The sequence below is a fragment of the Coenobita brevimanus genome, chromosome 46 (genome assembly GCF_032717465.1).
Source record: "Coenobita brevimanus isolate Jiangsu-jjx chromosome 46, ASM3271746v2, whole genome shotgun sequence".
In the NCBI taxonomy this organism is placed as follows: domain Eukaryota; kingdom Metazoa; phylum Arthropoda; class Malacostraca; order Decapoda; family Coenobitidae; genus Coenobita; species Coenobita brevimanus.
Genome location: NC_136999.1, coordinates 31,293,838 through 31,311,319, shown reverse-complemented (window position 1 = coordinate 31,311,319; position 17,482 = coordinate 31,293,838).

Genomic DNA, 17,482 nt, shown 5'->3' with positions numbered 1-17,482 from the left:
AACACTTGGGAAGGCAATAGTCCCATACTAGCTGGCAAATGAGCAGGGACTAAGATCACCAGCAGCCCTCCTCCACCAGTGATGTAGGGGGTGCTTGGTCCACGAGGCCGACAAATGCCGAACTCTACAAAGGTAGGCAGGCATCCAAAGTAGGTGGCACCACAAACCATGCTTCAGGCCCTGCCACCACGTCAAGGTGACTCCCACAGCGAGGCTGTGTTATACAGGGTAAGGGCCATTATGTGCTTGGTTAGGTGTGCACGGAGGTTACGTGCTTAGTCAATGGAGAGTTGCAACAGCAAAGTGTTGCCTGTGTTTTATACTGGACGTCTATTGAAGTCGAGATATGTGAGCGCTTTACTGACCGCAGAACAATCCACAGAACCAGAATGCAGTTCCCTCGGTCCACCAACATCAGTGAGCGCATGAACTTCGTGTGGCTGTGGGTGGGTGGCATGTCAGCTTGTGCCATAGCCCGGGAGACAGGCACCAGCACTGCCACTGTCTGCCGGTGGATCAGGCGCTGGAGGCAGGAGGGTCACATCCAGAACAGACCATGCAATGGAAAACTACGCAGAGGGAAACATAACGTTAAAAAAGGCAATGGATGTAAAGATTTCATCCCCTCAGACTGTAATGTTGCCACGTCAAAAGAGGTAGGGAGGCATGTGGCACAAACAGAAGGTATTCATGTGTATGTGTCAATGACTCCTTGTATGATGCATCACGCGATTTGGATGCTAAATTACGCACTTAGAACTATTAATAACACAACACAATTCCCCCATGAATACACCTCAAGACCAGTAGTATTCAAATCCGAAAATGTGTAATGACTAGAAATGAAGTAAATATGGGTAAAGATAGTCGATCAAAACTGCATCGCTCTGGAGCTCACAATGATAACCAAAATGATCGATATAATAAGTGCATACCCAAGAATAATTATTTGTCATCATCTAATTGTTGATATAACAACAATATCATTAGAAAATGTTAAAAGCATGAAATTTGTAGCATCCTAAAATAAAAAGGGGGGGAAGGGGGGACTAACCATCGTGGGAAAAAATTATTGGGCAGTTTCCAGTAGCCATCGTTCGTGGTATCAGACTGTTTCGCACCAAGTGTGAACTGATATATATATATATATATATATATATATATATATATATATATATATATATATATATATATATATAAAGAAACAACTAACTTCTCTTTTTCGTCTGAAGAATATTTACATCTGACGAAAAACAGTGAAAAACCCTATGTTCACTACTGCGTGTTTCAGATGGTTCGATTTTTCCGCTATGTATTGGTTAAACTTTGGGAAGATACGTGTGCTTTGGCACGTATTTTCGTCGAGAAAGGAGGCTTCCTAGCACCTCTTCCTTGGCGGTTTAGTTTTGGATATGGCTTGCTAATATCCTTTTGTATGTTATTTAGTCAAAGTATCGTGAAACTAGAAAGATTTATATAGCAATGGGATGGTAAGGTGCAATAAGTAAAACAAATCGTTTAGGAAAGGTGTTAGAGAAGTACATTTTTCAGTACCGTTGCATATAATGCCCACCTGAATCTTATATACTGTATTCTGTAATAATATATGGATGAGGTCAATGTCATTATGATATATTCTGAAGGCCAGTATTCTTGGCGGTTAATGAAATTCCCTAACACGTTTTCCTATGCGATTTAGTTTCTTGCACCTTACCGACCTCGCCTGTGTTATATAAATCCTTCTGATGTCGCCATAATCTGCATAAATAACCTACACAGAAATATTACTCAGTCATATCCAAAAGCAAATCGCTATGGAAGAGATGTCAGGGAACCTCCTTACCCTGTGAGAAAACGGGCCAAGGAGAATAATGAAGGATTTTTAATAATGCAGTGCCATCAGGGGCAAAGGACGGCCATCTCATAACTTCAATGCGATGCCTCATTCTCTTTATACCTGCTACCTACAGACGATTTTATTAAGCTTTGAGGAGACTATTCAAAGTGGTTGAATGAGATGTCACTGTCATTAATCCCTTCATTACCAAAGATCTCCATTTTCAATACGGACATCTGGAAGCAGCAAGAATAGAATGCATACTGTACATTACCGTAGTGTAGGGGTCAGTAGCCGTAGTAGCATTTGTATCACTTGGTTCATCTGAAACGTGATCCCGGTGGGCTGCAGGCTTAAGCTCATCTGCAGTTTACCTCCCCTTCTTTCTGTGGACGGGGAAGTAGCTGAGAGAATTCTGTACAACCAGGCAGTTGAGCGACCTGGTTTTCAGCATGCCACCACCTGAATGCATCCCTCTAATGGACCAGTGCAGGGATTAATGTACACAGAAGTAGCCATATTTTGAGGTAGGAACCAAGCAACCCTATTTCAAGGGTGGATGATGGTGATGAAATTTATACGGTAGGCCTATTCAACTGGCGGCCCGCGGGCCAAATCCGGCTATTGAGTCGTTTCTGTTTGGCTCTTTGACCAACTAGAAAAACGAAAATAAACAAATAAATAAGAATAAAACAGAACGTTTTGCATTTTTCTTTTTATTCATGTATCTACCGGAAAATGTACACACAAATAATATATTTCTCTTTTTTTTTTCTATGTATATGTGTTGAAATTGAGGCAAAAAAATACAGATATAATAATGTATGGCACTTTTGTTAATCTGACTTTAATAATTTGGCCCAACTTCTAGAGTAGTTGAATAGCCCTGCCGTAATTCTTCATAGACTAACCATGACACTGGCAGTTGTAATGTAAAGTAAATGCAAATAAGTGAAAATGTTATTCGTTAGCTACAGATTATTATTGAAAGGTGTATTCTTTGGCCCGTATTATTGTCGGTTTAGGACGCCCACTAATAGCTCTTCATAAAAGATGTATTTTGCTTATTGCACCTTACTGTCCTCTTCTGTGTTATGTAAATCGCTTCATGTCTCGCTTCACGTTACATACATACTGTACCAAAGGATATTAGCCAGTCATATCTGAAAATATATAGCTAAGGAAGAGGTAATAGGGAGCCTCCTTAACCGACGAGAATACGGACCTTTGTGTTTAGGACACTTTATTGAGGCACAGCATTAGCAGTATGGTTGTATATATTGCACGTGAATGTTCTTTGGTGTAATATAAGTTTTAACTGTGAGTACTGAAAACCTCAGGAATTACAAAAATAAATACTGAATGCAAATAACTGTCGTTTGGGGACGCGAGGCTGGTGATAATAACAAAGCCAGCACAAATGTCATTTTCTTTATTAGTGAGATGTTTCGATCCCACCATGTATTATCAGACCTTGGTACAGAAACAACTATTATTTGTATCTAGTATGCATAAAAGAGTAACAAAAAATATAATACATAACTTGCATTAGGAATGATTAAGAACATATATAAAATAGCTGAAGTTGACCAAAAAGAATAAAAAAGTAAAAACATTACTAAATATATATGATGCATTTGCCACAAAAGAGCTAATGGGAAGCTATGTAATTAAAACCACAAACAGTGGTTGTATAGGCTTGGTAAGATGAGTTGGGGTCACGTTGCGTCAGGTTCCCTTTTGTTCTGTGTCCCTTCCTGCTGCAGGATTATAAGACCTCCACTCTCATGTTTCTGTCACTCTTTCTGAATATGAAATACACATAAATAATTACTGTCTCGGTTTTCATTTCTCCTGTGGTTAGTCTCCATACATATCTTCACCTTGAAATAAAGATTCCCCATATATTTTATCTATGTAATGCTCAGGCAGTGATCTTTCTAGAGTGAATTCTTCAGCCATGAGCACAATCACTGGTCGCGAATTTGTGTAGAAATGCTCACATTCGCTACTTCCACTATCTACTCCTATATAAGCTGTCTGTAGAGTCACATTTAGACTGAAATTGTTTTAGGTATGTAGTACTAAGAACTGCCTACAAGCTTCATGAGGGGGAAAAGTAGCTTCCTACTGTGATCCATTGTACAAGTGAGTGAGCATAATATTTGTAATGCTTTTTCCGTCTGCTGTGGTTATGGACAGCACACCTGGCACACCTGGAATATATGCACCTGGACAGTACTAAACGGAAATTATAGAAAATGGAAAGGTTACAGGTGGGGTTTCACAGTTGAGTAATATAATTTTAGAAGACGTCAAAATTGGCACCTATCTGAATATAACTGAAGGTGGTGAAAGAATCTTAGACCCCCAAAATGTTATCTTTCATTCAAGGAACTTCAAGTTATGTTACAAAGACAACTGAACAGAGTCAAAAAAAAAAAAAAAAAAAGGCAAGTGGAATTTATTGTTAAAAAAAAAAGCCACAACATATGAAAAAAGTAGAAAAATGACACATTTGAATTGTAAAAAGTCTGGGACAATATCTCTGCATAAGTTAGATAAATATCTTTGAATGTCGCCTGTACACTATAAATATTGAAAAGCATGAGGGATAGACAGTATTACACAACTGGATATGGCAAAAATAAAGACTGTAAAGAATGCATTGTTTTCTAATAGGAGCAAATGATTCTTGGAACCATGTATCAGATTTAAAGAAATAATTGATAAAATGGTAACAGAAGAACAAAATCCTGTAACAAAATGACACACACACACACACACACACACACACACACACACACACACACACACACACACACACACACACACGTTCAAACTGGTACACTACCACAGTACATTACTGAATCATAGCCATCATTATTTGGGGCTGTGGTGTGATGTAGCTGTTAAATGTCCCTCTAGTATGCAATTGTTAGTGTGTCAGTGTGTTCAAGAAGATCTTTAGTGGTAGATGTCAGTAAGGATGTCACTAGGAATGCTAATGTTAACATCTGATTGAAGTGAAAATGGATGTTAGTGTTGTAATGAATATTTAGTGGATTATATATGAAATGTCAGTGAAAAGTGTATGATAATAGTAGCAGCACCTCCAGATTCACCTGAAACGTGAACCCTGTGGACTGCAGCCTTTCTGCAATGTACATTTTCCTTTCGGGAGACAATGAAGTGCCAAAAGGAGGTCTGCATAACCAGGCAGGTGAGCGACCTGGTTATATCAGTGCCACAAAGTGAACGTGACCCTCTCCAGCACGGAAGAGTGTATAATTAATTGTTACGTGGAATGTGAATAAGCTGAATGTGATTCTCTTTATTATCCATACACCAGATTACAGGAGTTCTCCATTCATAAAAAAATCTGTAACAGTTGGATACACAACTGTAGATTGGCGTGTGGGGGAAAACCCCCCTGAACCTGCAAGTTCTAAATAGATGTGGTTCAGGGAATAAAAGAAATCGGATAGACAGAAGCTCCGCAATATGGCACTGTGACAGTCCAGTCATGAGAGCTATCAGATTCTCATGTAGCGTGGGGAACTGCATGGAGAAATGGCACAATGGATGCAACTTGGTTTAAGCATTTCTCATAAAAGTATCTGTAAAATAATGTAAGGGAGGTATAGTAGGGTTATTAATAATTCTAACAACTTTGATTTGAATTTTGTCTAGTTGTTTTACTGCGACCTCTGCACATCCACTCCACAAGGGTGAGTAATAATCCACTTGAGAGTGCACATGACTTGTAAATCATAGCTAACTGCTCGTCAGTGAAGAAGTTACGGGCTCTGTAAAATGAGCCTTTTTTTTTTTTTTAGGCTAATTAAATATGTGATCTAACATGAGAAGTGCAGGTGAGGGCACTGTTAAGTGAAACACCGAGAATTTTAATAATTTTGGAGATTGGAATATTTGTAGCACTGAAGATAATATAGGAATCAGGCAATACCTGTCTATTAGTAAACTATATATATATAAATTTCGTAGCATTAAATGAGACAATGTTATTTTCTTACCATTCAGTGGTCTTAGATAAGTCTTGATTAATGGAGATTGCTGTACTGAGTTGTGAGTTAGAGATATTAAATTTTTCGAATAGGTGTTTAAGTGTGAGTGAAGTGTGAAGTGTTGAGTCAACTGCACATGAATGGATGGGATTGTCGGTGACAGATAAGGGATCATTAATATAATTAGGAATGGGGTTACAGCCAGAACTGATCCTCGTGGCACGCAGGCATTAATCAAGTGGAAATTGAAATATACATCATCTACAATATTATTACTCCTATCTTTCTGTTCCTGAGATCTGGGGATATTAGATGAACAAAAGTTGATAGGCCATAACAAGGGAGTTTGGATAGCAGGGAATGGTACCACCGTCAATAGGATTATAAGGTGTGTCAATTTTAGGGGTCAAAATACAAATTTGAGAATTTCACCGATAGCAGTATATAAAAGTATGCGTTTTTGTGTATAGACTTCAATAGCGTCATTTATTTTTAAATCTGAGAGTTCCTAGCTACAACAATTTCACTTTTATTATTTTACTGATTTTATCATGTACCCTTTCATGTGTTAAATGACTGTTTGTTTATTTGTTCAGAGCTTTTTGTCTCCTTTCTTACTATTTCAATAATATATGATAAAACATAGCATAATAGATATTAAATTTATTTCAATAAGTGAAATTTCTTATAGTGACAGTATTAATTGGGATATTACATTGTTAAATTACTGATTTTTATTTGTTTAGAGCTTTTTGCCTCCTTTCTTACTGTTTCAATAATGTATGATAAAACACAGCATAATAGATACTAAGTTTATTTCAATGTATGAAATTTCTTATAGTGACAGTATTAATTGGAATATTACATTACAATGGCATGTATTTAATTTCGCATGTACAATTATAGAAGCGAACAGAGAGCAGACGACTTCTTTCATATACTAAGTAATCCCATTAAATTTCAGAATCTTTAAACTTAGAGAGACTAGGTTCTGTTTACTTCTATTCCTTGGCATTAGCCTTTTATTAACTACTTGGGACCTGATTGCCAATTCTCTTCTCTCGTGACTGAAGACATGAACAGATGCCTCTGTCGCCAACTTGACACACCTCTCCACACTCTGGGTGTGTGAAGGCCAATCTGGTACCTCCATAGGCTTAAGTACAAGCTCTTTAACTTCTACTGTAGTGAGGCAACAAGTAAGAGGAGCCTCAGTGACTCCAGTAGTCCAATCTATCAGTTCTGAAAGCCTTGTGGCATCTAGGTTAATGTCCGGCACTCTCCTAGGTCTGGGAAAATTGTTGCCTATCTGAGTCTTATCCTCTCCCTTTCCTCTGATCTTCAGTATCCTGTCTACTGCCTCCTTTCTTTCCTCATCCATCTCACTGCACAGCATGGCCTGCAATACTGTCTCAGAGTGTGCATACCAAGCCAATCTCTTCACAGGGAAGTACTACCGCCAAGGTAATGGGAGACTCAAGGAATAGCCTGGATTCCAGTTTCTCTCCTAGGCCTTGGTAGCTGGTTACAGATCTTTCTGCCTCAAAGATCGGAGGGCATCAGGGTGCCCTCTTTACACAACACACACATCTGCATTATATCACATTACCTTAAACCAGCTATCCTCTCTCCAAAAAAACACCGATCTTGTCATTATATATATTACACATTCCACAACACATCCCTGCTCTCCCCCCCATAAAAAGAACCATGGCTGCTGCTATACTGGGAATTAGCGCAGTGGTTTCTCAGGTGACCATCACCGGCAGGGCTGGGTTGTCTGCACAGGGCCCTCCCGGTCGTCATCAAGCAACTGTGCCACCTCCAGTGTTGTGGTGCCCTAAATCTGCTCGTCAGTGCAGTAAAAATTTTCTTTTGCAATATTAGGGGACTTCACTCCAACATCAACTCTGTTCAAAATTTCCTCCAGTTTGAATTCTCTGATCTGCTATTTCTGACAGAGACACAAGTAAGCTTCACCTATGATTTAGCTAGATTTAATTTTCCTAGTTATATCTCGATACAAAATTTCAGACCCAAAGGAGGCATATGTTGCCTTGTTAATTCAGAAATTGACCTGGAGGAGATTACTAAATTTAATTGTCCTTATTTCGACTATTCCATATACAAGTTAAATTCTTTTGGTAAAATTAAGTATTTTTGTTGTGTTTATCGTTCCCCTAATGCCCCTCCAAAGCCGAGTTTACTACTTCTCTCTGCCTTCACAACTAAGTGTTCTCAACAGAAATTACTATTCTGGGTGATTTTAATGTCCATAATGTTGAATGGCTCACTTATTCAGCCAGAACTGATGACTCTGGCCTTGAATGTGAGCTATTTGCAGACTCATTTAATCTCACCCAGTTAGTCAACCCACCCGTGTACCAGACAACCCCGATAAAAATCCTCATCTATTGGACTTGTTTCTAACAACCAATTAAGATAATTATAATGTAGAAGTGAAGACCCCCCTCGGATCCTCGGATCATTGTCTGATTCAAGCCACCAGTTTAACACCTACCACACCCTCAGGCTCTGAATCTGTCGTGATGACTAAATGGCACTACGACAGGGCAGACTGGGAGGGACTTAAAAATTTTTTTCAGGGATGTTCCTTGGACCTCCTTTTTCTCCCAAGATGCAAATTTCACATTGGGCCACATATAGGATTTCATTAAAGTCGGCATGGAAACATTCATTCCCCATCATACTTACAGAAAAAGATGTAATTCTGCATAATGGTTTGACCACATATGTGCTAGTGTAACATAAAACAATAGCCTATAACACTTATACAAGGACCAAAACCACAGAAGCCTTTTACTATTATAGAAATATCAGAAACCATGCCAAAACTATTATCAATCTTTCTAAATCAAACTTTCTACATAGACAAGCTAACAAACTATTAAACAATCCAAATGATAACAAAATATTCTGGTCAACCCTTAATTCATTCAAAACTAACTTCACTACTACCTCTTCCATTCCACCATTACAGTCTCCCAGTGGAAATCTAGTAATTGACCCACGTGGAAAAGCCAACCTTCTTGTTCAAATTTTTTCAACAAACTCAACCCTAAATACAGAAAAGCACAATATTCCTGTACTTGATTTTGATTCCCCTCAAATACCTCCTTTCATGATTCACACCAGATACGTACAAGCTGTATTACAGAATCTCTCAGCAGACAAAGCTACTGGTCCAGATGAAATTCCTTCAATAGTACTTAAAAATTGCTCCTCAGTGTTGGCTTCCGTATTAGCAAAATTTTTCCGCTTATGCATCTGTACCTCAAGTTTCTCCAGCCTCTTGGAAAGAAGTAAATATCCATCCTGTTCCTAAAAAGGAGGCAACTTTTGATCCATCAAACTATAGACCAATTGCAATAACTTCCATTCTCGGTAAAGTTTTTGAGACACTTATTAACAAACACATAGTCAAGCACTTAGAAATCAATAAATTAATCAATGATCGGCAGTATGGAGATAGACAAGAACGTTCAACGGTAGATATTCTTTGCCTTCTTACCCATGAGATTAACAAAACAATAGACCAACACGGTGAAACACACACAGCACCACTTGATATTACATAAGCAATTGACAGAGTATGGCACCAGGCCTTATTGTCTAAGATGTCACACTATGGCCTTGCATCACTGGTTCCTCTAATTTCTTCTTACCTTCATAATAGAAAAATACGGGTCATGGTAGATGGAATTTATTCGTAGTTTCATTCCATAAATCCTGGCGTACCTCACGGATCAGTTTTGGTGCCAACACTCTTTCTCATTCATATCAATGACCTATCTGTCACACACAGCCAAGTACACCCTTATGCTGATGACTCGACCCTTCACAGCTCTTTCACATTTATTACCTCCTTTACACAGTTTGATATTATAAATTCCTAAATAAACACAGCAGTTTCTCTTAACCAGGACCTTTCTAAAATTAATCAATGGGGACAAAAAAATCTGGTCTCATTTAATGCTCAGAAAACTAAATACATTAATTTCTCCAACAGAAAGAATCTCACAGACTCTCACATAATTTTAAATGATATTAATATTCCCATATCCACAACAACTGATATCCTAGGTAGTACTCTAAACCCCAACCTAAGCTGAACAGCTTATGTTAAATCCCTTGTTAATAATGCTTCCAAAAAATTGAGGCTTATGTACAGAGTTTGTGAGTTCTTCACTGACGAGCAGATGGCCACAATATACAAAAGTCATGTGCATTCTCAGATCGAATACTGTTCACCACTGTGGAGTGGATGTGGAGCGGTTGCATTGAGGCAGTTGGACAAAATTCAAAATAAAGCTATTTGATTAATCAATAATCCTGCCATTACGCAGGACCTTCCTCCATTATCAGTACGTATAGATGTTGCTTCTTAAGCATTATTTTATTGATATTTTTACCGTAAGTGCTATGATGAACTGGCTTCAATTGTGCCTTCCCTTCACATTTTCTCCCAAAATACTCGGGCAGCAGGGAGAGCCCATGAACTCACACTCTCTCTCCCGCAATGCAGAACCTCTGCTTATCAAAATTCATTTATTCCCAGAACTACTACTCTCTGGAATTCACTTCCTGGGAGTTGCTTCCCACAAACATTTCATCCACTTCAATTTAAATCTAATTGTTATAAGTATTTTTTGAATGGAGGATGCCTTTAGGCACATGGACTTTTTTTTCCTTTGTTTTTCCTTCCTCCATTGATTAGTAAAAAAAAAAAAAAAAAAAAAGCTGTAGCTGGTACAGAATATCCCGAGGCCCCTCCACCCATCTGTGCCTTACTTTTATGTTAAACGAATTAGGTAAATATACCTCCTCTATAAACTCAACTATCAGCCTGAGCTTCTTCTTGTACTTTCTATTCTGCCCGTGCTTAGATACCCACAGTCTGCATATTCTCAGTGCAGTTGTCAGCCATTGGCTTTAACTGACAGGTCCTATTTCCAGCAGACCCAAGCTGCTAGGCAACTTTCCACTCCTGATGGCGTGTGCTATCTAATAGCCATACAGTTGGTCTGTAGATAGATCCCTTATAACTTCTTCACTCAGCTGGATCATTGGGGGCCCTACACAGATCTCGTCAAATGCACTGTTTGTTTCCAGCTCTGTAACTGTGTCCAGCATCTTGCCAATTCTGCCACTGCACTTGTTGTTGCTGAGTGTGGGACCATCCAGACTAGTGATAAGGTGGCTCAAACTCAGCTCCATCCAGACTAGTGATAAGGTGTCTCAAACTCAGCTCTCCAGTATAGAGGTCACATACTAACCAGATCAGCTTCCTGCCAAGTTTAGCCTCAACAAGCTGCATAAATCCACCTTCCCAACCAGTTTTAACATTAGTAGAGTCCCCTCCTGTTGCCTGAAGGGACATGCCAGCTCCTCTTTCTTTCAACCAGTCCACCAGATGGTCTGCAATTATTTCTGCATGCTTTTTTCCCCGTGTTGGTTCCTCAGGCGTGAAGTGCCACAAATATCTCCTGCCAGGTTTGCTGCATACTGTTTAGTGCTCCTCCTTGATCATGCCAGGGAATCGTCTACTGCAGTCTTCAGCTTCCATCAACACTTTAGTATCATCACGCCGTCCATCCAACATTATAAAGCTTATCCCAGTTTCCTTCACCTTCCGCTCAAACCCTTGTTCCAGTTCAGCCATTACTTTTAACTGTGCCCTCCTCAACTTGTTGTGATCAATTACCAGGTGAGAATCATCCTCTGTGATGACACCAGCATCAATTCATGCAGCTGTGGCAATTTCTGCAGCTTCTCTCAGGTCAGTGCGATGCCTTATGCTGGCTAGAGCAATATTTCTGATATCTTCTGTATTGTATGAGGCTTTTCTTTGCTCTGGTCCAACTTGTTGCTTAGTGAGAGTGATTTCCTCATCATAAATTTTCTATTCCACCAAAACATCTTCAGTTTCGTCCAATAAGGAATTCCTTCTTGCCTCCTCTTCTCTCCTCATCTCTTCCACCTTTCTTTTCTTTCTTTCCTCTGCATCACTTCTCTCCTGGTGTCGTTTTATGGCCGCTACTTGTCTGCGACTTTCTGGAATGTCCACAGTTCCCATTTGATGAGGGCCTATACTCCTTACCTTCTCCCTCTGTCCCTTTATGTACACCAGCTCCTTTACTGGGATCTTCTTTTCCTTTGTGCAGCTACGATTTATGTGAGCCGTAATGTCACAATCTGTTTTGCAGCCCACATCATCGCAGATTAATATTTGACATTTGCAGGGGAGAATATCAAATAATCGATCCTCAAGTTTTCCAGCCTCTTGGAAAGAAGCAAATATCCATCCTGTTCCTAAAAAGGGGGCAACTTCTGATCCATCAAACAATAGACCAATTGCAATAACTTCCATTCTCTGTAAAGTTTTTGAGACACTAATTAACAAACACATAGTCAAGCATCTAGAAATTAATAAATTAATCAATGATCGGCAGTATGGATTCAGACGAGAACGTTCAACTATAGACATTCTTTGCCTTCTTACCCATCAGATTAACAAAACAATAGACCAACACGGTGAAACACACACAATAGCACTCGATATATCAAAAGCATTTGACAGAGTATGCCACTGGGCCTTATTGTCTAAGATGTCACACTATGGCCTTGCATCACTGGTTCCTCTAATTTCTTCTTACCTTCATAATAGAAAAATACGGGTCATGGTAGATGGAATTTATTCGTAGTTTCATTCCATAAATCCTGGCGTACCTTAGGGATGAATTTTGGCGCCAACCCTCTTTCTCATTCATATAAATGACCTCCTCCAATACACTCTTATGCTGATGACTCGACCCTTCATAGTTCTTTCACATATAGTACCTCCTTTACACAATTTGATATTATAAATTCCCAAGTAAACACAGCATTTTCTGTGAACTAGGACCTTTCTAAAATTAATCAATGGGGACAAACAAAATGGTCTCATTTAATGCTAAGAAAACTAAATACATTAATTTCTCCAACAGAAAGAATCCCTCAGACTCCCACATAATTTTAACTGATGTCAATATTCCCATATCCACTACAATTGATATCCTAGGTGTTACTCTAAACTCCAACCTAAGCTGGACAGCTTATATTAAATCCCTTGCTAAAAATGCTTCCAAAAAATTGGGACTTATGTACAGAGTTCGTGAGTTCTTCACTGACGAGCAGATGGCCACAATATACAAAAGTCATGTGCGTTCTCAGATCGAATACTGTTCACCACTGCGGAGTGGATGTGGAGCTGTTGCATTGAGACAATTGGCCAAAATTCAGAATAAAGCCTTTAGATTAATCACCAGATGGCTGGTAGAGTTAAGCAGAGGGTGTTGCAATGGTTTGGGCATATGGAGAGAATGGATAATGAGCGATTGGTGAAAAAGATAACTAGATCTGATGTGAGAGGTGTAAGGCTGAGAGGAAGACCGCGAATAGGATGGATGGACAGTGTGAAGAGAGCGCTGGATGCAAGAGGGATGTCTGTTGAGCAAGGAAGAGTGGCTGTGCGTGACAGAAATGGGTGGAGAGAAATTGTGAATAAATAAGTGATGACGCAGCCCTGAGGGGATATTCTCCCGCATTTGGTCTGATCAGCTATTTCAGGTCAGGTGCGGGTAAGGGGATGAGTCTGTTATGATGTGGCAGGGGTAAACCAGCTCTGCTGTCGGGCCCTGCTGCGGATGTCACTGATTGCATTGCGCAGTTGACCCTTGTGCAGTGTGGTGCGGTGAGGATCTGTCCGTTCTCCCCTTTGGGGCTAAGATGCGAATGAATGTGTTTGAATGGATGAGTAAATGGGGAGTGTGTCGTTCTGTCTCGGCTACCTCTCTTTCCTTGGGGGAAGCAGCCTAGGTATATAGAATAGAATAGAATAGATTAATCAATAATCCTGCCATTACGCAGGACCTTCCTCCTTTATCAGTACGTAGAGATGTTGCTTATTTAGCATTATTTTATCGATATTTTTACCGTAAGTGCTCTGATGAACTAATTTCAATTGTGCCTTCCCTTCACATTTTCTCCCGAAATACTCGGGCAGCTTGGAGCGCCCATGAATTCACACTCTCTCCCCCGCAATGCAGAACCTCTGCTTATCAAAATTCATTTATCCCCAGAACTACTACTCTCTGGAATTCGCTTCCTGGGAGTTGTTTCCCACAAACATTTAATCCACTTCAGTTCAAATCCAGTTGTTATAAATATTATATGAATGGAGGATGCCCTTAGGCACATTGACTTATTTTTTTTTTTTTGTTTTTCGTTCCTCCATTCATTATTAATTAAAAAAAAATTCTTCTTTGCCTCCAGTTTTCCATTCCCCAAAGACACCTCCACAGCTCTTTTCCACAAATTTTCCAACCTTCTCTTTATACTCCTTTCGCGGACAATTACAGATGGGGTGAAATGTGCATTAGCTTTCTGCCACTGCGATAGATCTTCTGGAAAAATGTCATTCACTATGTCTTTAACTTTGTAGTTCCTTCTGTCTGCATCACAATCTTCCCTTTTCAGCAAACCCAGTCTCAGTATATCCCTGTTTGTCGGCAGTTCAGATACTATCAGTTGCTTGCCAGAGCCCACCAGATTGCTAAGATGGCAGCTGAAGTAACCCCTTGTATGAACAGACATACTCGTATCTGAAAGAAAGAATAATATCTTAAGAAAAAAAAACTTGCAAACATATTTCAACCTATAATAAAACAAATGTATCAAAGGATATGTAAGATTATACAACAATTCCCAATCTAGTAAGCTGCACTGATAACTATCCCATAAAGGAAACAAAAGGCAGGATATGGTAGACTAACCATATATTTTATATATGAGTATATTTAATCATTAAGGTACTCTACTGCCCTCGGTTTTGAAAAACAACCTTTATGAAAATTATAAAGTAATTATTTGATAACTGAAACCTTTATGACGAACTATGACCCTAAAACACTTTATCCCCAAACCACTGTAAACTAAAATATGGAAGGGTGATTTACTACTCTATACCTTAACCCCCTAGTGGGCCAAAAAAAAAATAATAATTTTTGGCACAGAGTGCTACTATACATACCTTTTCACGATGCCAAAAAGACAAGCACTGACAGGTAGTGGAAGCTCTGTCTTGTGGGACTAAAAGCTACACCTCAACATGTTTCAACAAGAAGAACGTGGATAGATTTCATGCCACTTGCCTGAAAATGGTTTTACCAATATTTCAGTGTCAAATAGATGTTGCTAAATTTATTCAAAATCGAAAAACAAGCTATTTTTGTGACTTTCAGAAGGAAATGCATAAAAACATAACATGCCATTTAAATTTTTAAAACTTTTTCAAAATTGGCACACCCTAATAGGATAAGGTAGGTGGGTATGCAGGTAGTCAGTTAGATAGGTGAGAACCAGTCTCGATAATGTGGATGATGTGGGGAATCGTGGAATCGTGATACCAACATAAAGTCGAGAGGCGTTGGATAGCGTAATTGTGGGTTTACGTGTTTTCTCTGTCACTCCTGCCTCTACATCTTTCTTGTATCGTTGGTGAGAGACAGACACTCTTGGATTGCAGAGCATTATTGTGACGCAGTTATTGTTGGTGTGCTGAACAGAGTTAGGTAACGTGACAGCTAACCTCCTACACTACCCAATCTTCTAAGCTTCGTTATGCCTTCTGTCGTTCTCTCTGGCTCTGACTGCTGTACCTGACTTACAGGAAATTATGCTGCTTGGTGGGGATGTGTGTAATGCCTAGTACATTTCCACCACATGGGCTAACCGGCTTCTACCAGTTGCGCCACTTGTTTGCTACATTATGAGATTCTCTATCATCTGGAAAATGTTTGCCATACATTCTGCTTGCATTCTGGCTAGAGGATCTGTACGTCTCCGCTTAAGAACTAGATATTGCAAGTGGTACCTATTGTGCTATGAGATATATACTAGTTATTACATGTCTATAGCCTGTACATATGACATTTTAATGTCTATATATTGCTCGGTCATGCCAAACTGTCGTACCTACAACCTACCTTCATATTACAATGTACTCAGTATAGAGGAATAACTTGCACTGATATTTGTCTACCTCTCAAACAATCAATGTAAAAACATCGTATCTGTTATAGTACTGAAAAATCATAGTAAAATAATTGTTGGAACATAGCAACATATTGTAGTAAATACTTGTAACATAAAAGATAATTGTATCTCTCTCTCTCTCTCTCTCTCTCTCTCTCTCTCTCTCTCTCTCTCTCCATTGTATATATATATATATATATATATATATATATATATATATATATATATATATATATATATATATATATATATATATATATATAAACACATACTCGCACATACACAGATAGATAGATAGATAGATAGATATTTATTGACCACAAAAATACATCCACAGAATATCACCATGCACAGTAAAACAAAAAGAAGGTCCAAATGCAGATGCAGACATTAAAACAAGAAAGCAACACTAATACAAACCACAACAGTAAAACAAAAATGGCAATCGGTGTACACAGAAAAGATCACAAACAGACACAATGCAATAACAACTTATACCCTGAGAAGTGCACAAAAAGATTAATAATAAAATGAAAAAGAAAGATCATAACACATTGACAAAAATGCAGTTATGAATACAGCCTCAAGACAGAATGTACAGAAGCACACACAACAACATAATCAGTTCTTTCCATAAGTTAATCTAAAGTTGTAATAAGAAAATGTCTACGTTGATTCTGTGACATGGAACACTGCCGAAATACATGCTTTTCTGTCTATTTATCTGCACAATTATACATGCATTCCTCTATCGGCAACCGACCTCTTCCGCGCCTGTTCCATCGCCCTTTTTCTATTGCAAGGGAAGAGAGAGTTATGTGTTGAAAGGAAGAGAGAGGTGAAAAGATTAGTAAGAGTAAGAAGAGAGAGGATGAGGAATTTGGAAGGAATATGAGTGTAAAATGGAGAGAATGTAAGAAAATGTTCTGGAAAGAGGTAAAGTGAGTTAGACAGGGTGTCATAGAAGTTAACTGGGGAGTGAAATATAAAAATGGTAGATTACTAGTGGAGAAGGGAGAAAAAGCGTGTAGATGGAGAGAACACTTAAGGAATTTTTGAACATAGAGAATGAAAGTAGTGCAAGTGTAAGTGGCTGGGGAATGGCTGGGAGGCGGAGAGATGTGCGATGAGAGGCAGAAATCAGTAGGATGGAAGCTGTGGAAGCAATGAAGAAAGTAAAAATGGGGAAAGCCCTAGGAATTGATGGAGTGTGTGGTGACATGCTGAAGCATGGGGAGGGGAGAGATAGTAGTCGAATGGATGTGGAAGATGTGCAGATTGGCCTGGGAGGAAGGTAGAGTCCTAGAGGATTGGAAGTTATTTATAAGTATTCCCCTGTACAAAGGAAAAGTGGAAGAAGTATGTGGCAATTATAGGGGCATTTGTCTTTTTAGTGTAATAGGAAAAGTATATGTAGGATACTTACAGAGTTTTGGAGATAACAGAGGAATTAGTTGGAGAAGAACAGAGAGGTTTTAGGAAGGGAAGAGGTTGAGTAGATCAGATATTCATTCTAAGATCT